The following is a 26819-nucleotide window of genomic DNA, read 5'->3' on the forward strand; positions in this document are numbered from 1 at the left end:
GGGGAGGGGGAGGGAGAGGCAACGCCGACGATCCCGAGAATCTTGCACCAAACTCGCCCAACCTGGAGAGACGGGGAAAAATCCTTCCAGAAGAATTTGCAGGCGTGGATTGGGGTAATTTTTTTTTTTTTTTTTTTTGGCGAGATGGCGTGGGGGGATCGGAGTTAGAAACAGGGAGGAGGGGGGGGAGTTTCTTGGGGGAGGCAAAAAAAAAAGTTTTCTCTCCTCTGCAAAAGGCGGGCAGGGCGCCCTAAGTCCAAGGACAATCCATGGAAGTGTTCGCTTCTTCACAAGTTGTGCAAACGATTTGTTAGTTCATGAGCCTAATTAGTGCGGGGATCACATAAACAGCTTCCTCCGAAGCCTGGTAAGTGGCTTGATGATTGGTCGCTATTACTCGCCCTGAGGTGGAAGGGGGGAGACTCTGTAAAGTGCGTCAGAGGGAGGCGAGCGCCTGGGAACCCGGAGGCCTGGATCCCGGCCGAGAGCGGAACGGAGTCGGCGCCGCGGCCTCGGCCTCGCCTCCCGCGCCCGCCCGGCCGCCCGGCCTCGCCGCACCTTCTCCCCGCGCTCCCCGCTCACTCGCTCCCGGGGCTCCCACTCCGGCTTCTCCTCCTCCTCTTTCGCCTCCTCCTCTTCTTTCGGCTTCTCTTCCTCCTCCTCCTTCTCCTCTTCCTTCTCCTCCTCCTCCTCTTCTTCCTCCTCCTCTTTCCCCACCTCCTCCCGCTCTGCCACCTCCTCCTCCTCCTCCTCCACCACCACCACCACCACCACTCCCTCCGGGGCACCCGGGTCCCTGCAGAGTCCCCGGCCGGCGCAGCCTCCGCAGCGGCCTCCCGGAGCCCGAGCCTGCTGAGCCCGAGCTGGTAGGACGGACGGACGGACAGACAGGCGCTCCGATTTCTTGCGCCTAGCGCTCCGCTGCTGCTGCCCCCGCGCCCCCGCGGCCCCGTGTCAGGGGAGCTGGGATCGCCCCGAGAGCACCGCGAGGGTAAGCGGGCGGGCGGGGATTGGCTCTGCGCGAGGGCTACCAGAACCGTTTGGTCATTTCAACCCGCACCCACGGCAGCCTTTCCTAGGTGAGCAGGGGACCGGGGAGTGGGGGTCCTCGCGCAGCCTCGGGGTCTCGGGGTCGCCGCGTTTCCGATCCTGTTCGCAAGTTAAGACGGAGCCCGTGGCTCTGCCGGGCAGCGGGCTTCCTATTCGCCCCCAAGGCCCACTGTCTCTGGGACGGTGCTCACCTCCTTCCCCAAAACAGCTTCTTCCGTGGTACCTGGGACCAAGGCTCCAAGGTCAGGGGGAGAGGCTGTGAGGTGCTACTGTTATCATTCCGTGGTCGTTATTATTTTGTTAGTGTTATAATTATTATTGTCGCCGTTGTTGTTATTATTTCTATTATTATTTTGCCATCTGTTGTCCCGGGGGCGGGTTGCTGTGCAAACCTAGGGCTCACAGCGAGGGACTGCAGATCGCATCTCCGGTTCCAGGCCGTGTCCGCATTTTCGAGCTCGCCTTCGGTTTTGGGATGATTTTAGGGCCGCGTTCCCTCGTCCCCATTGGCTCACGCAGTGGCATAATTATGATCACATCCCCCAGGCTGCTGGCGCTGCTCTCTGTTTATTGGTGGTTAAAGATCTATTATCTATTCATCAGCCGCCTCTTTTTTTCCTCTTTTTTTTCTTCTTTTTGCCAATTACATTCTTCAAAAAATGAAGTACCAGCAGGTATTTTGCACTTTTACAATTAATGATAAAAAGAAATCTGGCATCCTTTAAATCATGACTTGGAAGCCCATGTCATTGCTGTTAAGAATGAAGAAATGCCTGTGTTTGGTGACTAGGTTGCCTTGAGACCCAGAAAAACTCGATTGGGGAGGGGGTGGGGGGAGAGAAGAGCGAAGCCTGTGATGGAGGCAGAACTGCCACCAGATTTATCCTTGGAGGGGCCCAGTTCTTAGGCCTGGCTCTCACTTTCCCAGCTGCCTCCCTCCCCACCTGCGTCTCCCTTGTCCTTCTCTGGTTTTACCTGCTGTGTACTTGTGTTCGTGTCCATCTCTCCACTCCTTAATTACAGGCATGGTTTGTTGGAGTGAGGGAATCCAAAAAACCCTGTCAGAAAACTCTCCAGGCAAGAGAGGCGTTAGGAGGGCGCTTTCTGGGACTGTCTAGGCGCCTGACCTTAGTGAGGGGGGACAGAGGCCGTGTGTGCTGCCCCCTCCTCTCCTCCAGCCTTCCCTGGGAAATTCACACGCACACACACTCACAAACCAGACAGGTGTGGGTTTCAGCTTTGCCTTCACACAAGAACCCTGCCCCTGCCTCAGGCTGCAGACCTCTGACACCAGCTCTGGGCAGGGGTCCTGGCTGGGTTTTCATCCTTATTGGGTACTCACGACCTTGCTTTGCAGACCTCTTAGCCCCATCCCCCCCCCCCCCAAGGATGTCTGTCGGATGTTCGACCCAACCTCTTGGGGTGCAGTGGCCTGTACCACCACCCTCCAAAAATATCTTCTGTAGCTCCGAACCCCCCTCCTTCCACTAGGCTGTAGGGAAAGACACCCGGCCAGGCCAGGCCTGCGGAGATCCCTAAGCTACTTGAAAAGGTGGAGGCCTTTCAGCTGGGCCAGCCAGCCGGCCTGGAGGGGAGGTGGAGGTCAGCCCTCCATTTCCAGTGCCAGAAAGATACATGCAGCGTAGGAAGGCTGTAGGATCCTGGGGTGAAAGGGAGAGAGCCCCCTTCTTCTCCATGGATGGCTCTCCAGGAAGGCTGGAGGGTCAGGCTCACCCCAAGGCCCTCCAAACTGGGCCTTAGGTTCCCCGTTGAAAACGGGGGGCACTAAAAGCCACCCCCTGGCTGCAGGGCTGGCAGTGACCACTCATCGTGCAGTTAGTGATGGTGACCTTGGTGGGGATAGAAGAGTAGATGACCTGACGGCATCCTTCAGTGTCTCCACAGTGTGTGATTCCTAAGGGTGTTTCCCTCTTTGAAAACTCTCAGGCTGAGCTCTAAGGCGTAGTGGGCACCCCCTCAAACCCTTAGCCCTCTTTGACCAGAATGTGCCTGGAGTCCCTCTGGAGCCCAGACCCCTCAGCCTCTCCCTCCAGGGGCAGAGGGCCCAGGCAGCTCACAGCCAGGTCTCTGCTAGCAACATCCTCTGCTGACCGCTCGCTGACCTGACCGCTGACGGGGCCTCACAAAACCTGCCTGAGGGGTCAGGTTTGCCCCAGGGACTCTAGGTGTCAGGCAGATGGGCATGGGTGTGGCAGCTGGGGGCTCCAGTGCCCGCCCTCCTGGCAGGACCAGGACTTACCAGTTCCTCTGCCTCCCTCATCACTGGCCCCAAGCCTCGCCTGGGCCCCCATGAGAGGGAAGCGGGTTTCCAAGGAGGCAGGGGCCCTGGGAAGCCCTGGAAGCTGGGTAATCTATGCTAATTCATGCGCCCAGCCTTGAGACGCTTGGGAAGGTTTGTGCAGCCCCCACTCCGAGGCTCCTACAAGGTGTCAGGCATTGAGGGGGGGGGGGAGTGTGCAGGAATTAACTAGGAAAGTAGGAGAGTAACTCCTTAACCCGACTGGTGGGTGGAAGGCAGCCAGGGTCCAGGACACTCTGGCCTCCTCTGGCCTCCGGTCCTTGGACGGCGCGGCTGCGTTCACATTACTGGTGGCTTAGCCTGGCGGAATCCAGCCCCTCTTTGTTCCTTAGCTGCCCTAGAAAGGTGAGCGCTTGTACAGGCAGCATGTAGCGGGGAAAGGGGGATTTCTGAGGCTCCTGATGGAGCAAGGGGCTCCCCTTCCCTATGTCCCAAGCCTAGGGTTGGGCTCTGTAGACTCAGGAATCTACACTCTGCAGGCAGCCAGACTAGCCGGCGCATAATGAAGGTTCTCATCTTGGATCTGGCACTTACCAACCGACCGACCCAGTGATCTGGGGCAACATGACAACCTCTCAGGACCTCCACTTTGTCATCTGTAAAAATATAGCCAGATTGCGGGGCCTTCGAGGCGGTGGAGGGTAGGACTCAGGCCTGTTTGGGGAAGTGATAGACCCCTCTACTTTCTAGTGGTAATTACATGTCTGCAGTCGTTTTTCAAAACTCGTAGAACTAACTGTGCCCCACAAAGGGTGACTTTTACCCTATGGAAGTTACACCTTATTACCCTGCCCCCACCCAAAAAAGTCAGGGCCTCAGGGGTGAACTTGGGCCAGTGACCTAACCTTCCTGGGCCTCTGTGACCTCTCCTGTGAAATGGGAATAAAGAATAGCATCTTGGCCCTCGGGGCTGTCCAGTGAGATAAGCCACACAGAGTGTGCCAGGCCCTGTCTAGCACACAGTGAGCTGCAATAAAAGTCACTTCCTGTCCTTCCGTCACGTTGCTGTTGTTATTGTTACCTACCCACCTCCAGGGCTTGTTGCTGGACTTCAAGGCTGAACGATAATAAAGTTGTGCAAACATAACCTATTGCTGGCCTCGCACTCCTGCCATGAGCATCTCCATGCTCCCTGAAAGTCCAGGACTTCCCCCGGGAGGTGTTGGGGCGAGAGAGGCCTGGATTCCTGGTTAGTGGGAGGCACTGAAAGGCAACGATTTCTGGGGATCGCCCCAAACCTTCTGCTCTCGGTTCCCCACCAGGCTGCCTGTCTTTGGAGGAAACAGCAGTGCTTCTCTCTGACCCGAGTCCTGCTGGGCCTGGGGGGTATGGGGTGCTACCTGGGATCACTCACATTCTTGAGCCTCGATGGTCTTCTCATCCGTGGAAGGGAAATATCAATATCTTAATAATTGTTGAGAGTAGTATGGGAGCTAATGGTTGGCATAGTCACTATTCATCGAAGATTATTGTTAGGCGATGGCCTGGTGCTGTCCAGCCCACTGATCGCACCCTGTCATATCCAACTCCCAGCGGCTGAGACCCTCCGGGTGAGCCGGTCCTGAGAGGCCGCACCGGCGCCCGCCAGGCAGCGGGAGCGCGGACCTCAGTGAAGGGTGAGCCCTTTCCCGGGCCCTAAGCTTGCGAATGTGTCCTGGGATGGGGAGGCCTGGGGGCCGGTTAAGAACTCCTTCATCCCGCTTTGATTCCCAGTCACTCGGCCTCTCCGAACGGAACGCGTAGGGCGGCGGAGAGAACATGAAAAGAAAAATCAAAGCCTTAAAAATGTTTGAAAATGGTGATGTCAAATCCCTATCTGGCCTCCTCCCTCGAGGCCGATCGCTAGGCAGGCGCGGCGGCCTGGGACCCGGATCCGCGAGCGCGCAGCGGCGCCTAGTGGCGAGGGCCGGGCGCGGGCAGGGTACCCGCCGAGATTCCGAGTTCCGTGCACGCGGGGTGTGCTGGGGCTGCGCCCCGCAGCTAAGCTCTCAGCGGGACCCCCGTCCGGGCCAGGAGAGGAAGTCTCAGGAGGCGCACTGGCCACAGAGGAGAGAGGATGACTTGGGAATGTGCCCCTACTCCCTGCAGCAGCGCCAACTGTCCGCTGCAGAAGTCACCGTCCACGCAAGAATTCCAGCTCCACTAGCAGCCGGGCTTCCTCCCGAGGGATGCAAAAAACCGGGACAGATTCTGCTCCCAAAAGGACGAAGCGATCAGGATCCCCTGTGCCAGGGCGATGGCTAGCTACCGCGCACATGGGGTCCCTTGCCTGAGGTCCCAGGTCGCACCGCCCAACTATGGGCCCATAATGGCCTGCCCTGGGGTGGAGTCCGAAGGTCTGGGGTCCTGCGGTGCGACTCTCCCAGCTTCGCGCCCCCTCGTGGCCGGCCGAGGACGCCGTGAGACGGGTCCTGGTGGCTATTGCGGAGGTGGAGTTTGATCGCGCAACTGGGAGGCCGCGACAGCCCCAGACTGGCCCGGGGACCCTCCCCCTCCTCCTGGAATGTGTGGACCCGGTCAGTCCGAAGCAATCTGGGTTCTCCGGCGAGGTGAGGCCGTGGAATAGGCGCAGGGTTCGCTGGAAAACCCTTGCGACATCAAGCGCGTGATTGTGCAGTGTTCGTCCTGGGGGCTGAGCCCTAGCAGGAGAGTCTGGGCCCTGAGCCCCGCCTCTGATGACCGGCTGCCCTTCTCTGCACGTCAGCAGGAGCCTCTGAGCGCCCGGGTCTCCGAAGGTCTATGGTTTGGAGAGCTAGGAACGCCACACTGATGCGTGGGGCCACACGCAGGATCTGACATTATCCCTCCTGCATCACGTTGAAAGTCATCACCCTCACACCTGTCCGGATTCTCTAGGTCCAGCTCTTTCTGCCTCACCTGCCTTCACATGAAAGAGTCGGGCCAAGTAAGGACTGGGAGGGACAGACAGACACAGACAGAGAGGCAGGAATTCGAAAACGTGGGGGCTCTTGCTCTGGCTGGGCAAGGGTGGAGACAGCTCCAACCCCTGCTCTCCCCCCCCACCCCATTGTGGGTTGTTCAGTTCCCCTCCGGAGCCCCAGAAGTAGCAGTTCCATTGGGCCACAAGGGCACTGACCGTTGGTAGGTGCCCCCGGGGACAGACAAGGTGGCTTCCAACCGGCCTTGGGCCGCAGGTGGAGCAGGGAGGCAAGGGACGCACCTTCGACTCCCCTGCCTCCCACTTCTTTTCACTGGAAGCTGCTCCCACCACCAGTTGCCAGTTTTGTAGCTCGGGGTCCAGTTCTTTAAGGAGCTTCTTGGGGTTACAAAGGGCAATCCACCTTGGACACCAGGGGTGACTTCTGAAATGCTGGCTCCCATCAGCCCTTCTCAGGAAAGTGTCACTTCTTTCAGTACCGCCCCATTTTCTTAGAAAGGGGATTGTGGCCACACGAGGAAAGAAGGAATCTGCGCACCTTTGCTCTTGGACTCCCTGAAGCCTGGGGAGGGTGTGGGGGAGACTTAAAAGAACACACACCTGTGCCGAGTGCTAGCGTTTAAAAGCATGTTTGCTCATACACATGATCGCAGGCAACCTCACAATCTGGTGTGGAAGGGGTTGGGATACCCATTCTTCGGATGAGAATACTGAGGCTCAGAGAGGTTACACAAAGCACTCTCACCGCTTGGCCGTGCAGTCAGTGGTCACTCCAGGGGGAATCCTAGGACAGCCCCTCCTCCCCTCTGCCGCCCCCCCCCCCCCCAGTTGCCAGACTCCTGCATTCAAACCAATAAGAAGAGGGTGAAGAGCCCTGACCGGCAGGCGGCACCCAAACGGGCTCAGTGGGGAGGCCTGGCAGGCCAGCCCTACCAGTAACGCCCATGCTTGCTTGAGTCACTTGCCTGCCACTGCCTTCCAGGCCCCCTTCCCAGGCTCAGGCCTCTCCGCAGTCACCTCCTGTGGCCCAAGCCCTGGTGTGGGACTAGAGGACCCTCAGTGGCCACTGGAGGCCATGAAGGAGGGGGGATGGCCTGGCGCTCCAAGGCCCAGACCAAGACTCCCTGCACTCCACACCCTCGCATTGTTCTTGTGGGCGACTCAAAGCAGCCCTGAAACCTCCCTGGTGCCCACAAAGGGTGTCTGCTCCCCCCTTGCCTTCTACTCCCGCACCCCGTACCCTCACCTCTGCCCACGGAAAGCAGGAGCAGGGCCTGAGCTCCCCTGTAAGCCAGCACTGGCAGAAGACCCCTCGGTCACCGACCTGTGTCCCTAGCTCTGCCCTGCCTTCGCCCAGCTAGGGAGACAGAAGCCCTGGGCAGGCGCTGGGGCGTTGGAAGGGGTGCACAGACCGCCCCCTCCCAGGGGGCAGCTGCAAGCCTCCGGGGCCTGGAGGCCTTCCATTCATTACCCGGGACCCGGAAAGTGGCCAGGCTGCCCCCAGGACGAACAGCAAGAAGTCCTCTAGCTCCAGGCCCACAGCTGCGCTCCCTCCCCCGCCACACTCACATTCCAGGCCCCTGACTCCCGGGGTTTGGACACCAGGCCCGGCTGCCTGATTTGCGGCCGATCTCAGGGACGCACCGGGTGCGCTTCCCCTCTGGCCTGGCGGAGCCCTCCGCTGAGCGGCCAGCCTCTGGCGGCTGGAGGTGAGGCCCAGTGCGGGCCCGAAGGGACCTCAGGAGCCTGCAAGGGATCGGGCCAGGTTGGGCCTCTGAGACCTCCCCGCTGGGTCCGGTGTGTCCCCCCACCCCCACCCCTCACCACTGACTGGGACCCGGAGAGGCCCGACCTCGGTCGCCCTGCGCTTAGCCGGCCGCCAGCGGCTCGCCCAGGGCCGCGCAACAAAGGGTGGCATCGCAGCGGCGCGGGCAGGGACCTCATTGGTTCAATATTAGCTTTTCATTCCAGTCTATTGTGCCCATCTGAGATAATATTGACTCTGAGGTGAGAGCCCACAGGCGACAGGGCTTGTCTAACACTCCGCCGCGGGGCGCCCGGAGGGAAGGGAGCGGGGAATGGAGAGCTAAAGAGACTGCAAATAACCGCGGCTCGCGCGCCTCCGGCCACGGACTGCGGCCCGGCAGCCGGCGCTCCCCGCCGCGTGCGCCCGGCCTCTCCCCGCGCAACTGCGGGTCCGGAGAGGGTCTGGGGCCTGCCGGCCGCCCCGAGGAGGGCACTGAGCCCCCCCCCCCCCCCCCGGACAAGAGCGCTCGTTACACACGCGCCCCATTTTCCAGACAATTCCTGTGCGGCTCCGCTTCTGGGCACCTCTGGAGAAGAAGCCATGCGCACGCGGTTTCAGTTCGCCCCAAAGCCAGCGTCGGCCACGGGGAGTTTCCCCTTTCGAACGATGTCATTCGTTAGGGTGACTTCTCTGTCAAGGCGGTTTTCCGGTCTCCCCGGCGTCGGGAGGAAAGTAAACGCGTGCAGCCGTGTTCCCATGGCCGGCGTGTGTGCGGTGACCAGCCGTGGCTCACTGTGCCTTTTGCTGTTGCTCGGGATCCCCTTGCAGCCCCTCCGCGGGCTTCCTAACCGCCTTCTAGCCGCAGCTCTGAAGGGCCTCGGCGGCGATCAAGAATCTCACATAGAAAGATTCCTTTCAGTTTCCAAATGGCCTCTGGATGCCCGCCTTGGAAAGGCGCTTTATGTATGGGAGACAGACCCCTTCGGCTTTCGGCTCCCAGGACCGGCCGGCAGCTCAGCTCGGGGCTGGCGGTGCGGTGCGCGCGGGGAGGGTGCCCGGGGCCCTATCCCCCTGGAGCGTGACCTCCGTAAGGAACAGATCGTCTGCTAACTCTCCGAGGCGAGCAGACCTTTAGGAAACTTCACATCCACCCTGAGACACGTGGGCGTGTGGGGACCTGGGAAGGGGCAGGGACTCGGCTGGCAGGCAACAGCCTGGGGGGAACCCTTGTGCGCCCCCCTCCTTCTTCCCAGGTGCCGGTGCTGAGCTGAGGCTCAGTGATACCGACCTACAGCACCTTGACTATTTCAAAGGGCGACATTCTGCTGGCTGTCTATGAGACCTGTCATACATGACATACAGAGCCCATCTGTATTGTCCGTTGCTTAACCTAGTATGTATTCTATGGTTTCATCATAGGGAGTACTTAACGTGTATTTAACAGCTAGTTCCTCTATTACATTAGCATTATATTACGTATTTAACGTATTGTATGTAGTATATAGTTCTGGGTATATATTTCCATATATTTCATTTTTATATGTGTGTGTAAAAATATTTGGGGCGCCTTTAATCTCCCTGCAAGCGCATACTTGATCGTTTGAACGCAACGTTATAAACTCCTAATCGAAACCACTGTCACATCAGCGATGTCTTTAGAACAAATACCCCGGAGTCCACATTCGGCACCAGGGGAAGGCGGGGGGCGGTCACTGGGCGGAAAGGGACAGCAGGTCCCCCTGAAACCTGGTTTCCAAATGCCCGTCCCCGGGGACAGGGGAGACCGCGCTCCGAACCGGGCGGCGCCGCCTCCCCTCCTTGCCGCGCTGTGCTGGTTGTTTTGGTTTGGAGAGCGGCTGTTTAGAGCCTGGGACGGTCCCGAAACTGGCGCGATGAATTAAAAATGAATCTGGGAGCGCAGCATATGCTCCGCCGGGGCGTCTGGGAGAGCAGCGAGGCTTTCCGCCCCGCGTTCCGGGCTGCAGACGCCGCGCTGGCGGGCTCCGGCCTCCGCGCCGATGCGGGCGCAGCAGCGCTCCGGGCTCCGGGCTCCGGGCTCCGGCGGGTCCCGGCTCCAGCTGCCCGCCCTCCTGACCCTACGCCCGGGGGCGGGGGGTGCTGCGCGGGGCTCGGAGCGCCTGCAGATCAGGGGGTCCCAACTCCAAACCGCTCCTAATACCGACCCAGAACTAAAGTGAGCCGGCAGCGGGGCGCTCCAGCGACCGCAGGGCCAGGTGGGCCGGGAGAACGAAGTCGGGATTTCAGTTGTCCTTAAGCTATCGCTGCTTTAAAAGGCAGGAGCCGCATAGAGATCCAGCTTACGGAGGGAAAAAGGAAAACGGGGGTGGGATCGAAGTCAGGTGTGGCCCACTAAAGGTTCAGAAATGAGAAATAACCTAACTGTACAAACCGATACGCAGAAGGCGCTGCTTCGGAGGCCTGGGAGTCAGGATGGGAAATTGAGGTGGGGGAGGGGCGCAAGAAAGACCTCTGGAAGGGGGAAGAGGGGCCGGAGACCGCCAGGGTGCTGTGGGCCATTTATTTCTTGCAGTGCCCCCTCCCAATGGCTACCTGGGGAACACTGGCAGAACAAAACAGTGAAATTTGGCTAAAACCTCACCAAGAGGTTTGGGCTCCCCACTTGCAGAAAAACCCCAGATTCAACGAGACCCCAAGCCCGTCCCTGATCTAGTCGGATCCTCAGCCTCCGCTAAAGGTTTTTGTGGACTTTGATGAAGAATGCAGGCTGCGCCCTCCCTGCCCTGTCCAGGGATGGGGCTCCCAGACTCTCTGCAAAGAGGAACTGCCGACCCCTCCCCTTCCCCAGTGGCGGCAGCCTCCTGGCCTGGCTGCAAGGGAGGCATCTGAACACACACAGGATGCCAAGCCCTTCAGACGCAGAGCGGATCCTAGTGCCAACCATGTGGGTGTGCATCCCCCCCAGATCGGCCTTGGCACATCTGGCCCGCCTGCAGTGTTTTCCCCATCTAGGTGATCCATCTTGCCTGTGCCCAGTGGCTGAAAACTTTATTCTAATTGTGTTAGCGTGGGAGTTCCATATTTTTGCCCCTGCTCTGAGCCCCCATGATCCCGGTTTTAAGGGGCTACTGCTTAGGGGTTCTGGGAGCGAGGCGCTCATTCGTCCCCAGGGCATCTTGCATGAGTGACACACCTTTCCTATCATGGATGGCACCTGTCCCAGGTACTGTGCTACGTGCCTGTTCAAGGGTCTATCTCATCCTGTCCTCCCAGCCATCCATTCAGGTATGTCCATTTCCACTTTCCGGATGAGAAAACTGAGGCTCTGACATGTTAAGGGGTTCACCCAAGGCCACACACACGCAGGTAGGAAGTGTGGGAATCTGGATTCCAACCCAGGTCTGTCGGACTCCAACACCCCCTCCCCATGCCCCCATCTCTTATTTCCTTTAAAATACCTCCTTTGCCCCGGTGAGGAAGTTGGAGTCCATAGGGTGAAGCGAGAGATAAAACTTTGCTTAGTCCCTCCAAAAGTCAAAAACTGTAGGATCTAGAGTCCAGGATCCCACACTCTTTCCGGGCATTTATTCCCGCCCAGAAGTGATCATACACCGTTGGCATCAGGGTCTGTATATGGTTTACAGAGGCCTTCCTCACACTTCACTTTAGTCACCTCTCCGACCAACCCGGTGAGATGGAGATTGCCATTAATACCCCAGATTAGAGAGGCAGAAACGGGCTCAGTGAGGTTAAACAATGTGTTCACTGCCCGGCCAGCTCACCCAGAGCCCTGGCACCAGCCCCGGGCAGGCCCATGCGAAGCCTCCGGGCTCTGCAGACACCACATGTGGGACCATTTAACCAACGGAGCTAGGCCTTGCCTTCTGTTGTGAAATTGCTAGGATGTTTTCTCTTTGTTTAAAGTGTTTCTGCAAATATTATTTCAGGATTCAAAACTTTCGCTTTATGCCTCTCTTATAACCCATTCTTTCTCCATGTAGGCACCCAGCTGGGTGGCGGAGCCATAAAGGAAACAGAACAAGAAGTTGCCCCTTATCTGTGTTCACATGATATAGTCAGAGACCATAGAGTATATGTAGATTTTATCTGCAATTGTAGATTCTGCTCTATAACCATTTGCCTTATGCACCTCACTAAAACCCAAATGTGGGATCAAAAGTTTAAAGTTTAATCATGTGTATTTTTTCATGATTTTAATAGAATGTTTAACCCTGGCTTTAGATGATGTTTCTTCTTTGCTAAGATCCAAGGGGAAGAGCTTGAGGTTGGAGGAATCCTTTGGTCAAAGGGCTCCATATCCAAAAGTATAACCAAGAATCCAGACAGGAAGTGCCTTGAGGAGTCTTTGACCTTGAGCTGATGGGACCAAGTACCTTGCCCTCACTTATTCACTCTCCACAAGAGCCACATCCCCTCCCTCCATAAGAAAAAACCACACCTTTTTTTTTTGTCTCATTATTATAAAATTATATGTATCTATTGTTTATATTAGACCAGATATGAAAAAAGTAATGATCACTTAAATTCCCACATCTTAGAAAAGAAATTAGAGTATGTCTATACCTTTTTGTTTCATTATTCTAGTAAATAAAGGAAGGGAAACAAGCTATGTGTGATTCTGTTTATATGAAGTTTGTGACTGAATTCAGAACAGTGGTTGCCCTGTGAGAGGACTGACTGGAAAGAGGGCTCTGGGTGAGCCAGGGAATTTGGGGGGAGGGGGCTAAAATGCTCTATATCTTGATTTGGGTGATGGTAACACAGATGTACACAACTGCCAAAACTCACCGGACTTAAGACCTATGTGTTTTACTATAAATTTTTATATCTCAATAAAAAAAGAATCTTGAACAAATATTATAGCAAAAGACCTAAGAAGAAGGATAAGACAAGCCACACAGAATACGTAGAATTTTACAGAAAGAGATACCAGGCTTCCCCCCACCCAGCCCCACCCCCAGTACACCAGCTTCTCCCAGCACCCAACACCCTTTGCAGGCCTGCCCGTTAAATCCAAGAGGGCTGCTCCCTGAGAAGGCAATGCAATCTTAAGATCCTGCTGGGGTTCACCATCTGCCAGACTTTTTTTTCAATCCTCTGCATTTTCTGATTGGGGTGGGGGTGCCTGGGAGCCTAACAAGAATCTGAGCTTGAGTCAGGAAGGATGACCAACGGTCTTCACTTTCATAAAGATGATACCCCAAAAATTTCTTTCTTAAGAAACTGGTGGTCAGTGCACTCCCACAGGGGGGGGCGCCGCTCAGCCAGAAGCCAGGCTCACAGCTGGTGAGCGCAAGAGTAGTGGTGGGAACCTCTCCCACCTCCCCTGCAGGCAGGCAGTAAGGAGCCAGAGAGGGTGCAGGCCAGGCTGAGGGACACCCCCCCACCACCACCACCACAGTGCACGAAATTTTGTGCACGAGGCCTCTAGTGTTATAAATAATGGTCAAGGTTCCAGATTTGTCCTCCCCAAAAAATCTATTACATGCCTACTCATAAAATACAGAATTCTAAGCTTGGTAGGAACATAAGTGTATTGAATGATTGTGGTTTCGTGCCATGGAAAAATGGGAGGAAACTAAATCTCCTCTCTCCCCCTCCCCCATAAAAAACAATATACCAGCTTTCTGCTGCCAGGCATTATATTGGCATTTGGGATTTAAAAATGAAAAATACCTCATGATATTTTCCCTCAAGCAGCTCACTGTTGAAAAGACTATCTTGTAAATAAATAAGTGCAATAAAATCATATAGGTGTTGTGATCGAGGTTGTTATAATAAAACAGAAAAATAGAGTGAATGCTTGTTGGCAAAGGAAAACAAACACGTTTTTGAAGCCCTGAGAGCTGATGGGATGAGGAAATAGATTCAGACCTATAGAGAGACCCTCAGGGGTCATGGGGCCCGCGGAAGGGGAAGGGCCCTAGATCTGCTTCCACTTGGAATTGTACATCTTCCCTTTTCACTGCGGTCAGGGCATGAGTTTGACTTCTCCGTCATGCTTGGGGCTGGTTGTTCGTTTTTGACTTTTCACCTTATTTGAAGGGAGTCGAGGTGGGCAAGACTCGCAATTCCAAAGAGAAAGGAAAGAAAACTTAGAAGGTACAGAAATGTAGGAGAAGGAGTGTCACAGGCGGTTTGACCCAGCAGTGAGAGAGGAAAAAGCATAACCCCAACCCTGGGGAAGAAAGAAAAGGCCATTCTCTGCACCAGTCACCACGCGGTGGAGGTGACCGGGGGCCGGGTCACCACGCGGTGGAGGTGACCGGGGGCCGGGTCACCACGTGGTGGAGGTGACCGGGGACCGCGTGGTTGCTGTCTCGAAAGCAGAGTGGGAGGAGGCCCTGTGCCCCCAGAGGTACCGGACCACCTGAAGCCACATACTCATTCATTCAGCCCGTTTTGTGCATTTACCATTTGTAAGGAAATTTGCAATTGACCTGCAATTAACAGGGTTAAAGATTTAGTGAATTACGGTCCTTGCCTTGGAAGACTAGTTGGGAAACTAGACAACTGTTATTTAACGTGCCCAGACATAAACTCTCCTGTTTTTCGCTCCTGATGCTGTTCTCACTGGTGAGTCGGGGGTAATAACGATGCAGAATCTAATAACCTCACACCATTGTTCTGAGGATAGAATGCGATGAGGGTATCGAAACTCCTGTGTAAAGTGCAGGCTTCAGACAAGCATGCATCGCTAGAACGGTGTTCAGCTATGTTCTCCCCTTGCTGATCAAGTAGTCATTCAACCAGTATTTACTGTGCACATACGCTGAGCAGGCACTGTTCTGGCACGGAGCAGTGAAGAGAACAGACACAACCTCTGTCCTGCGGAGCTGGCATTCCCCAGTAGGACGTCTGCTGACATAAATAAAAAGATTCATCAGGCCCGGCCGGTGTGGCTCAGTGGTTGAGTATCGCCCTATGAGCCAGGAGGTCATGGTTTGATTCCCAGTCAGGGCACATGCCAGGGTTTCGGGCTTGATCCCCAGTGTGGGGTGTGCAGGAGGCAGCCAATGATTTTCTGTTATCATTGATGCTTCTATTTCTCTCCTCCCTTCCCCTCTGAAATATATACATATATATATATATATTTTTTTTTAAGAGTCATCAGCAGTTAAGAGAGGCAGGAAGCTTAAGATTATGTGTGTGTGTGTGTGTGTGTGTATCCACTATTTGTAATATTGAAAAATTGGAAGTGATCTAAGTGTCCCTTAATGGGAGACTGATATAAAATCATTACAATGCTATACAGAAAACTGTACAGCTATTTAAAAAAAAATGGAGGTGGCTCCATTTTTAGTATCATGGAAAGGGCTTTAAGACCTGTTAAAAGGAGAAAAAAACAAATTCCAGAACAATACATAATATGATCCCATTAATGTTTAAAATAAACACTACCTGCTCGTGTGTTTTATTCACACACTAGTATATAGTTACACGTGAATACTTAGATCTAAACCAGAGAGAAGTCCTGGGAAGATGCACTATGTTGGGGGAAGACAGAAGAACGCAGAGGAAGGGTGTGGGCCTCACACTTTTACGGACCACAGTGTTCATCTCTGACAGCGAGAGTGCATTTACGCCGTGCGTGTGTAATTAAACAAGGAGACACACGCATGTGGGTGCAATTGAGTTACAGCACTCCGAGTATGGATGACAGCCGTTACTCTTCTAATCTCCTTTAATGTTGTTTTAATGTCTACAGAGAGATGTATACACACAGAGGAGATGATGCCAAAACATAAAAGGTGGAATTAAAACACGGTGTCCTGGCTCGGAAATCTTGCCTCTCCCCACCCCACCTGCAGTTTATAGCGAAACCTATTTTTAAGAGCATCACGGGATGTTGGATAGGAATCCTTGATCTCCCAGTTCTGAGGCACATGTAATTATTTCACAGTTAAGTCGCTTCAGGATCTTTGCGATAGATGTGACTTCATTACGAGAGCATCATGCCTCTCCCAGCAGTAACTGAGCTCTGGCTGAGCCAATGCGGGGGTTCTGGTATGTGATGGGTGGCTCCCAACAGGGTCCCTCTGGTTCCCAAGCCGAGTCATGCGAGCTGGCCCTCGCGTTGGCTGACCTCTGCAGACAGACCAGCTCCTGCATCCTGGCCGAATGTCTTCCGTTGTCTCTCGGTGACCTTGGGCAAGTCTTCTCAGCCCCCGGGTCTCCTGTGGAGGAACTTTATGGCCCATCACATCATTATCAACCGAAAGCTCTGAGTTTTATTGTGGCAAGTTGTTACAGGAGGAAACCGCATCTCTTCACGTGCATCCCGCCAGGTGCTCGGACGGAGAAGCAGAAGATCAAGGTCCCTGGCCTTAGGAGCCATGGTGGAGTCCAATTCTTGGGGATGTGGAAGCTGGCGAAACTGCTAGAAAGGTGGCCCGGGAGCAGAAGTGTGGAGATCCCCCTGCACGTCTCTGCAGCTGCTTGTTCTACATCCCTTAGATAAAGCTGGCCTCTGTTCTCCCAGCCCCTGGTTCTGAAAATAAGGCTGCTGGCCCCTCCAGGGGCTGGGTCGCTGCAGGTCCTAGAGACGGACGCACATCATGTTACGGTAGGACAAGAGTCTCGGGGGTGGGGAAAGGGACAGCCTCGGGTCAGAGTGAGCTCTAGAAGGACTGGAGATGGCACCTGGGTTCTCACAGCCCATCCACTGATTCGGCAAACTTTTATTGAGCAACTGCTGTGTGCCAGGCACTTAGCTAGACTGTGGGAGCACCATGTGAACCAGGCAAATGTATGCCTTGTATGACTTCGGAGCTTAGAAGACTTTCCTGGGCAGGTTGATACCCTCTGAGAACGCTCAGATCTGTGCCCTTCCCAGGGGCCCCCCGAGAATCAGCCCAACCAGTCTTAGCTGCCAAGGAGCAAAAGCTGCAGGAGGAGGCCAGGCATGCCAGACACCAAGGCAGGAGCCGGGAGTCGGAAGTCATCCTGACGATGGTGAAAACTCCACAGTGCCCCTGGTCAAGGCCAATCTCCAGCAAGAGAAGCTGGCTTCCAGGGACTGAGGGTGGGTGGGTGGATTCCCTCCCAAGATGCCCTCCCCACCCCCAGGCAAGCGGACAAGCTGACACAGGTACTGGCTAGCAGCCCCTGGAGATGGGCCTGGGGAGGCCCCACCACTGCTGTGGATTCAGGCCCCACCCTGAAACCCATTCACCAATGCCTTGTATGTGGGCGCTCCGAGCCAAGAGTGCGGGGGATGGGGTCACAACCCAACAGGTGGCAGCAGGTGGTAAGCTTAGGGCTTCTTTGGAGGAGGGACTCTTTGGGGGCAGCGGGAGCCATGGCATCAGGAGACCCAGAGCCTCTGGTGCTCATGTGCTGTCAACCTTGGGCAGGTCACCTGCCTCCTCTGGCACATCCGTCAGATGTGCATTGTTTTTTATTATACAAATCACAGATGATCATCAAAGATGTAAATGTGACAGGAGAGGAAAAAGTCAGAGAAGGTGCCCCCCCCCCACCCTACCACCATTGACAGCCCACGGTGACATTCTTTTCAATATACAAGTAGCCCCCCACTTCTAATCTTATATAATAAAAGGCTAATATGCAAATAGATTGGACAGCAGAATGACCGGTCGCTATGACACACACTGACCACCAGGGGGCAGACGCTCAATGCAGGAGCTGCTCACTGGTGGTCAGTGTGCTCCCACAGGAGGAGCACTGCTCAGCCAGAAGTGAGCTAACAGCTCACGAGCACAGCGGCCTGCCTCCGTGGCAGCGCTAAGGATGTCTGACTGCGGCTTAGGCCCGACATCCCCCGAGGGCTCCCGGACTGCGAAAGGGCGCAGGCCGGACTGAGGGACCACCCTCCCCATCTCCCCAGTGCACGAAGGTTGTGCACCAGGCCTCTAGTGTATCGTAAGGATACACTGTCTCCCAGACTTCCCCTCTGTTGAGGCAGACGTCTGCCTCCTCCTTCAACCGACTGCATAGTATTCCAGCATCCAGTGGGACATCTTGTGACTGTTTCCACAGAGTAACTCCCCTGAACTGGAATAACTGAACAAAAATACGTCTTCACACCCTCAATAGGTGAATGCTATCATTCCTTTTTAAAATGTCGATGGCGATGAATGAAAATGCAATTTTTTTTCCTGATTTTAAACTGATTATTACTGAGGTTGAGCATCTCTTGTGTGTGTGTATGTGTGTGTTTAGTAGCTAGTTGTAGTTTTTCTGTGTAAAACTTGCTCATGTCTTCCCAATTTTTCTATTGGAACGATGGCCTTTTTCTTATTTTAAAATCATGCTTTATATAGTAAAGCCCTTGGTGGATTGCTTGCCATACAAGTTACATTTTCCCCTAGTTTGTCATCTGAGGAGAGTGTGTGTTTCCCATCTCAACAGTTTAAATACTTAGGCAGGCAAAATTGATAAACTTCTTCCTTTATGGACTGTGAGGTTTTTATCTCTTTTTAAGAAAGGTCTTTCTCTTTCCCCAGATGATGAAATTATTATTCTTTAGGTTCTTTGGCAACTTTTATAATTTTTTAAATGTGTACATCTTGAATACATTTGAAATATTTTCTGTGAATGGGGCATGGGGTGGAAATCCACTTTCCCCCCTCCAAAAGGATAAAAAATTATTCCAACACTGTTTACGGAACAATGTAGCTTTTCTCCACAGATCGGAGTATAGCCTTTATCACCTACTAGATCCGCACATGTACCTCTTATTCCCCATTAAGCTATTTTATCCTGGCTTACATTCTATTTTATTAATTAACTTATTCGGTATTCCTACCACATTATCATAATGATTAATTACTCTGACATTGTAATATCTTTGAAAAGCCAGTAGGGCAAGTGCCCTCTCATTTTATTTATTTATTTTTTTGTTTTGTTTTATAAAAACTGCCAATTCTGATGTACCTATTTTCTTAGATAATAGTTAGAACCAACTTGCCGGGTTGTGTGTGTGTGTGTTCATGGCCCAGCCCTCCCCTGACGAGCTCCCAGGCTGGCCCCGTGTCGGTGGCTGTCCCTGGTGAGGTCTGTCCCCAGCACTGCCTGGTGCTTGCTGGGCCGGACCTCACCTCACTAGGGTCCAGAGGCCCCGGCCTGAGGATTCAGAGTGGAATGTTCTGGTGGGAAAGTCGAAGGCCACCAGCCTGAGAACTGGCACGGGAAAGCTTACCTAGGTCCTTCAACTTGCCGGTTTTGCTCACCAGAAAATGCACTGGGATTGCCTGAAACTTATAAACAAATTTGGAGGAGAAGTGACATCTCCCCAATACGTAGTCATCCCAAGCAAAAATGCAAGAATTCACTTCGTTTTGCGTTTCTTTAATATGCTGCGATATTTGCTTCTACGCAAGTTTTCGATATTTCTTGCACGCATTAGTCATTGTATTTTCAGTTTTGTGAGTGATTTATGCTTTGTTTTGTTTTTGCTATAGCGAATGCAATAATTTTTCATTTTATATTGTCAATTTGTTATTACTATTAGATGAGAAAACTATTTAGTTTGCATCTGGGAATCTTTGTGAACTCTCTTATTGTTTCGATTAGGAAATCAGTTGAGTCTCTTGCATTTTCCATGTAAAAACTGCTTTACTTATTACCGAAGTAAAGAGTGTCTATTGCAGAAAATGAAGACACACAAAAGGAAACAAACGGTATTTGTAAAATCTACTCTTTAGAAATAGTCATTCTTAACGTTTTGGGGAAAAATATATATAATATGCATACTTGTAAATATTTAAGAAGAGTATCATTGTATATAACAATATCTACTGAAGTAGACTATATGTATTTATGGCGGTTCAAATAGCACCATAAGATGCATGTTTTCTAACCCACATTTCCTACTTAATAAACCATAAATCGTTTCCACGTTATGAGTTTGTTATCATTCTAACAGCTGTATTAAATGTATGAATTTATTCAAGCAATCCTTAACTTCAGGTAATTAGTTTGAGTCCACTCTTTAATATTATAAATCTATAATGAACATCTTATTACCTAAATCTTTGCAAATATTTGTGGCTATTCCTTAAGGAGAAATTTCTAGAAGTGGAATTTCGGGGCCCAAAGGCATGCAGAAATCTAAGGCTTTGGGGACAAATGGACACATTTCCCTCCAGAAAACTCATGCCAATTTATTCTTCCACCTCCGCTTTTTAATGCACATTTTTCTTCACATTCTACTTTCTTCAATAAACATCATCATAGGCGTTTCTTAAGTTCTTAAACTCACTGGCAACATCCTTTTCATGGTAACAGAATATTTGGTCAGCCACCCACCCTCTGCCAGAGCATCCGTAGTTTCTTCTGCTTCCTGGGATGAACCCCAAGAGTTCCTGGCTTCAGACCCTCAGCTTCGGGCTGCCACGTCTCACGTAGAAATAAAATAGTTAACTCGGCCTCCATCGTTTGCTCTCTGCGGCCTAAAGGGGCATGGGCTGGCCGGGGGGCCTCCATGAAATGTTAAACATTCTTCGAGAGTGACACCTCCAAGTAGCAGAAGATCTACTTGTGCTTTAAAAACAAACCAACAACAACAAAACACACTCTCCCCTGCCATTTTTTATCAGTGAAAAGGGTGTCATATTTCTCCCTGTCAGGTGTTCCCTGGGCAAGAAACCCCTGATTCAGGAGCCCTTCCTGCCAGGGGATACGTTTTTCTAAGCAGCAAATGACTGCAAACACATCTGCATTGACAAGTCACAGCTTATATCCTTCTATGGTGTTTCTGCTCTTTTTGAAAATGTTAATAAAAACTTAATGTGGAAAAAAAACAACTTTTTCCAAATATGTGTACCCATGAGCCCGAGGCAACTCATACTTTCCTATAAAATAAAGTAGGTCACTCCCATCAATCATGTCGTCTTAGCACATTTTTTCCAAATTAGGAATTCTCAATCCATCATACCACGTTATGGCATCCCTTCTCCAAACATTTCCTTTTAATACGCTCTTTAACATGATAAGAAAATCTAATAGAATACATTAGTGTCACTTTCCCGTGATGGAGTGTTTCCTCCTGTTGCAATTCACAATGAGTTCGGGGAAACATTTTTATAGGCCGCTCGAGAACAGCGATCGCTGGTTGAAAATATGACAATGGCCCCGAAGCTGCCAAGGCCACACTTGGGTGTGAGAAAGATCACAGCGCTCCCACTTCACCTCTCCACGTGTTGTGTGTGCAGAAAACTCCAAATACGTGTGTGTGTGTGTGTGTGTGTCCCAAAGCAAAATCGTAAATCCAGGCTCGGTACGTGAGGGGCGTGTTTCAGCTCAGCCCGGCGATTCAGTCGGATTGCACATGCGTGCGCAGTGCCCGAGACAGATCAAAAGCTTGCACTGGGCTTCATTTGAAAACCACATTGCTCCCAGACAGTTCCAGTTCTCCTGGATCCTGCAGAAAGGGAGGATCCCTGGCCTCATCGGAGTGAGATTCTCTGAAACCAGTCACCGTCTCCGAAAGGTGAACGTGGGCCCGTGTGAAGTGCACGCTCTGCGCACAGCCCGCCTGAGGTAGCCATGTGTGCATGTGTGGATCTGACAGCATTTACCTGGCAACAGCCGGGGGTTTGTTTCCACCCAGATCTCTGTTCTCGGACTCATGTGTTCGGCGTTAGCACTTGAGTCTCTTCAGGGATTTTTCATCTGGACAGAGTTTTGGAAGGAAACGGTTAGGAAAGTTGGGAATGGGAAGGCCCGTCGAGCGCCCAGGGATTCGGCTGTCTCAGGCTTTGGCCACCCGAAAGGAAAGCATCTGAACGGAAAAGAGAAAGCCGAGTCCATTTTCTGGACCTTTTGTCTGGACACGTGGGGTCCTGTAGACACCCCATAAGTCACATCCCTATCACGATCCCTCTTGGGAAAAGGAACAATACAGTCATGGTCTCTGATCACGCCTAGCATCCTGGCACGGCCCCGTTATGGCCCCCAGCTGACCACTGGAGGCTGTGTGTGCCCAAGAAATGCCATGAACTCATTTATCACTGAGCTTCAGTGCCAGGCCATGGAGGGCAGAAAATGAGGCCCAGCTCCTGACCTTAGGCGCATGAAGTCGGGCTTGATGTAAAAGGAAAGGAAAAACATCCAGGGAGTTCAGAGAGGGAGAAGTCACTGCCAGGTAGGGTTAGATGTGATCAAAGGTTAAGAAGATGATGCTTGCCCTAGCCGGTGTGGCTCAATGGATAGAGTGTCAGCCTGCAGATTGAAGGGTCCCGGGTTCGATTCAGTCAAAGGCACATGCCCGGGTTGCAGGCTCGATCCCCAGTAGGGGGTGTGCAGGAGGTGGCCAGTCAATGATTCTCTCTCATCATTGGTGTTTCTCTCTCTCCCTTCCTTCCTGAAATCAGTAAAAAAAATTTAAAAAATTATATATATATATATATATATATATATATATATATATATATATATATAATTTATTATTTTTTTTTTTTAAAAGATGATGATCTTTGAACCTGGCCCTGAATAATGAGTAGGCTTTGCATTTGCACAGATGGGGAAAGGGCATTCTAGGTAGGTCAAGGCACAGAGAGAGGAAAGGGGCGGGTGTGAGACATAACTCAGGACCCGTGGAATGCAGGCTGCGTAAAGAGAGGCCTGAGATGGAGTCTCAGAAGATTGAACCAGCGTGTGAAGGCCTTGAAGGCCGATGCTCTATCCACTGAGGACTAAGGACTAAGCCTCGGGGAGCGCTCCCTCTCCCATGCCCCCCACGTTGTTCTGGCCACATCAACGCATTTGCTTGTCAGAGCAAGATTACTGGGGTGACAATACTTATGTCGGTGCGTCTGGGCCCCTCCGTCTTTTAACCCTTTTACACTCTCCTGCAGACACGGCAAGTGCTACCGCAAGTTAAAGCAGTCTCCATGGCTCAGGTTGGAAATTGCGCCATCCTGGGAATTCCTGCTGGCCTCCAAATCATTGCTCGCAGAGGGTGCCCCCACTTTCCAGTGGTTTCCGTGAGTTGATTAAAATGTGTAGAAGAAGCTGCCACTTTCCTTCTGGCCCGTGGACCCAGGCGGGTGGGGGGACTATGCAATGTAAGACTTCAGGAGCTTTGGCAAATCCATTCGTTTGCTCACCAATTTATTGAGCAACTGCTATGTATGTGCTTTACTCTGCTGTATGTACAAAGTGTGGGAACAAAACACACAGGATCCCCGCCCTCATGTGGTTTACCTTTTGATGGCAAAGAAAGTTAACAAGATAATTTCAGCGAGTTATAAAGGAAGGAAGACAAGTGACGTGATAGAGAGTGACCGGGGGCAGGAGGTGGACGGTCACGTCAGGGAAGCTGGTCAGAGAGGGCCTGGAGGATGGAGGCCGAGAAGGAGCCAGCGGATGGGGGGTGGAGGCAATGCAGCAAGTGCACCCGTGTGGACACTTGAAGAAGCCAGTAGGCAAGGGAGAGGGGGTTGAGCTGGGATGTGAGGTGCAGTGGGACGCACCTGCAGGTTCGGGGGCAGGGTAGTGACTGAGCTCTGAATACGGGGTGCCCACTTTAGAGCCGCCATGAGCCACCATCTGCTCCAGCCTCCTGGTTGCCGACTTTTTCTGCAAAGTCGAAACGAGTGCTCGGGGCGCATCAGCTTTTATTTTTACAGCAATCTTCGTACCCAAACCACCGTAGCATTTTTAATAACAAACTGGCAGGGAGTCAGACATCTGCACTTGAAAAAAACAGCCCAAGCCAAGTATTTCTAAATGTTTTATATTTACTTGTAACATTAGAATAACCATGAGGTTGCTTTTTGCATAATCGGAACCATTCTCATTAGGGTTCGGCAGACTTCGTCCTTCGTGGGCCTGGGTGGTGGTTTTCATTACGGCGGTGACATGGGTCTGACGGGAGGGAATCTCTCCTTGGAACATTTGTGGAGAGAAAGGGGAAGACGTTGAGGGAAGCCAGGGCCAGCTAGAGATATAAGAACTCTGCAGAGATCATCACCAGCTTGGCATTGGGCTGCCATGAAAAGAACCCAGGCTGGGCAACCTTGGGCAAGTCACTTAACCTCTCTGAGCTTCCGTGTACTCCTAGCAAAATGGGGGATGGTAATAGAGCCCGCTTTATGGAGTTGTGGTGCGGCTCCAGTGAAAGAATGTAAGCCAGGAGGCCTGGTAAGAGGTGGAATCGGGTTGCCTTCTTCCAAAATTAGTATTTAACACCCCAGGCTGAGACAGGGTCCCCATTGATGGATCTCTTTTTGCTAAAGTAGGGCTGCAAGGCTTGTCAAATAAAAATGCAGGCTACCCTGTTACATTGGAACTTCGGATAAACAACAAATATTTAGTGTGAGTATGTCTCATGCATTCTTTGGACCATACTTAGAGTAAACAAGTATTTATTGTTTACCTGAAATTAAAACTTAACGAGGCATCCTGTATTTTATCTGGGAACCCTATTCTAACAGTTTAATGGTTCTAAGATCACTAAGAAAAAGTGTTTTTGAGACACACTCAGCCTTGGTACACTAACTGGGCCCCTGCGTTGGCGACAGTTTCATATCCTGGTAAAGACTCACTCACTCACTGAATCCCCAGTGCCCAGATGCAAGAAGCTGGTCTCTAAGTATTCAATAAAGATGTATTAAAATATGATCTGCTAAAAGATCATAAGACCTTGTTATAAGTCAATCAGATTTGATAAGTACACATACTTAAAATATATATACATATATATATATATATATATATATATATATATATATATGTTTTTTTATTTCAGAGAGGAAGAGAGAGGGAAAGAGAGATAGAGACATCAACGATGAGAGAGAATCATTGATCAGCTGCCTCCTGCATGCCCCTCACTGGGGATCAAGCCCGCAACCTGGGCAAGTGCCCTGACTGGGAATCGAACCCGGGACCTCTCAGTTCATGGGTCAACACTCAATCAACTGAGCCACACCGGCCGGGCAGTACACATCCTTTAAACATTCTTTATAGATCAAGCATCTCTGTCACCTGAGGTAGGTGAGAAGACAGAGCCCCAGTGACCACACCCCGACCCTCCACCACCAGAATCTGCCAGGAACGGAGAAGGAGGGCAGCCTGCAGCTCTCGCCTTCTCGCCACCACCTGCCACCAACATGGAGCCAGATCTGTGCAGCTTCCATCTCAGCCCGTGCCCTGAACTCCCCCCACGGCGTCCCCCGAAACAACATGGGCTGTAAGGATATTTCACACCAGTTCATTTCATACTTCATTTACTCTATTAAACAAGGAAGATAGAACTTCCAGGTTCAGAGTCCACTCTTTGCTCGCCCTGCCTCTGGCAAACAGGAGACATCTGGGCTGGGGCGAGGGGCCTGGCGGAGGAGGGGGTTGGGGGAGTCAGGTGTGGCCCCGCCTGCGCGTCCCAGGCCAACAAACGCCTACGTTTCCTGGGAAGCTGTGAGCGCGAGGATTTCCCCCGAATCCAAGCTGGGCTTAGAAAGCCGTGATCCCAACATCAAGAAAAGAAACCGGCCAGTAAATTCCTAGTTAGTTCATTTTCTAAGACTTCTGAATGTGTTTTGAATTTTCTCTAAATTAAGATAATCATAAAAGGTTAAGATGTTGAAACAGAACTCCACCTGATCCCAGGGCTTGATTTGTATGCTTAATTAGTTCCCCAACATATGGTTCAGAGCCTCTTACAAAAACAGGGCCACGACTCGAGGTATGTTTGGGTAGTAGATCGGACGATGTTAAAGGGACATTCAGACCCATCTCAAAGGCCTTAACCTGCCCTTGATCTGTGCTGGAAGCTTTTGCTGACATCTGTTTCAAAGAGATAGCCAAAAAAACTCCCCCGTGGCCTCACGATAAAACAAAAATCCATGCGGAGATAGATATCAGGCATTAAAATACTTAGGATTCAGCCGTGTCTGAGGAATGTGTGGCCCCAGAACATAGCAGTGGGGGGCGGGTTTGGAGGGGAGGTCCTGAGAATGGAGTGCAGAGCCTTGGCTCACGATGCAGAGGGAGCAGCTGGGTCACAAATGTCCCCGGGGCCCTTTGTTCCCCCGAGTGTTTCAGTCCCGATAATAAATCAGGTGCTCCTGTGGGCGGGGCATCACTCAGGTCACCAGGAGTTACCTCCCCAGCTCCCAGGCAGCCCTTCTCCTCTCCCCCCACCCCGCCCCCTCCCAGGAAAGCACTTTGGAGACTCCCCACAACAGGAGTGAGTGAGGAATGATACTGACTCATCCACACTCCCTGGTTTAGTTGTGGGACTAGCTCCGCCCCTAACCTAACCTGCACGTGTGTACGTGTGTGTGTGTGTGTGTGTGTGTGTGTGTGTGTGTGTGTGTACGCTCATAACACAGCTTTCAGACAAGCCCCCTCCCTAACCTCCAATCAGATGTCTGCCCCAAAGTCCTCCCTATCTACGCACTCTGGGTCCATCGTGTTTGTGAAAACTTGGGCCATGTGTGGGAAATGGCAAAGCCATCCAGAGTCATAGAACAGGCCCCGGGCGGGGACCAGGCCCATCTCCTGGCCTCAGTGCACCATCACTCCACCCACATCCGTCCGTCCAGTCACCTATCCTCTTAATGAGTACTCACCAAGCACCTACTGGGTGGGGGTATAAGGTGCTATGGGAAAAGCAGAGCTGATTGCAGTACAGTCCTGCCCTCCAGGAGCTCGCACTCTAAGGAGATGGGGCAGGCACAGGAGGACAAGTGGTAAGTGAGGCCGTCACGGGTGTTTGAGAGAGGTGTGAGCAGCATGACAGGAAACGTGAGAGAGGGACCATGTCAGGAGGGCCGTGAGGCGGCTTCACGGAGGACGTGGCATTTGCCCTGGGCTCTGAATGATGTACCCGTTTG

At 52.4% G+C, this 26819-nt stretch overlaps 1 long non-coding RNA gene across 2 annotated transcripts; it reads left to right on the forward strand.

The window, feature by feature from the left end:
- The first annotated feature begins 15 nt into the window (after positions 1 to 15).
- On the forward strand, positions 16 to 25224 carry LOC118669703. 2 transcript variants are annotated; one of them, XR_004972099.1, is made up of 3 exons: positions 16 to 114; positions 22839 to 22967; positions 24952 to 25224. It is a non-coding gene; the product is annotated as an uncharacterized LOC118669703 (long non-coding RNA). The 2 variants fall into 2 exon arrangements; XR_004972098.1 differs by lacking the exon at positions 16 to 114 and adding an exon at positions 601 to 991.
- The last annotated feature ends 1595 nt before the right edge of the window (positions 25225 to 26819 follow it).

The sequence above is a fragment of the Myotis myotis genome, unplaced genomic scaffold (genome assembly GCF_014108235.1).
Source record: "Myotis myotis isolate mMyoMyo1 unplaced genomic scaffold, mMyoMyo1.p scaffold_m19_p_15, whole genome shotgun sequence".
NCBI lineage: Eukaryota > Metazoa > Chordata > Mammalia > Chiroptera > Vespertilionidae > Myotis > Myotis myotis.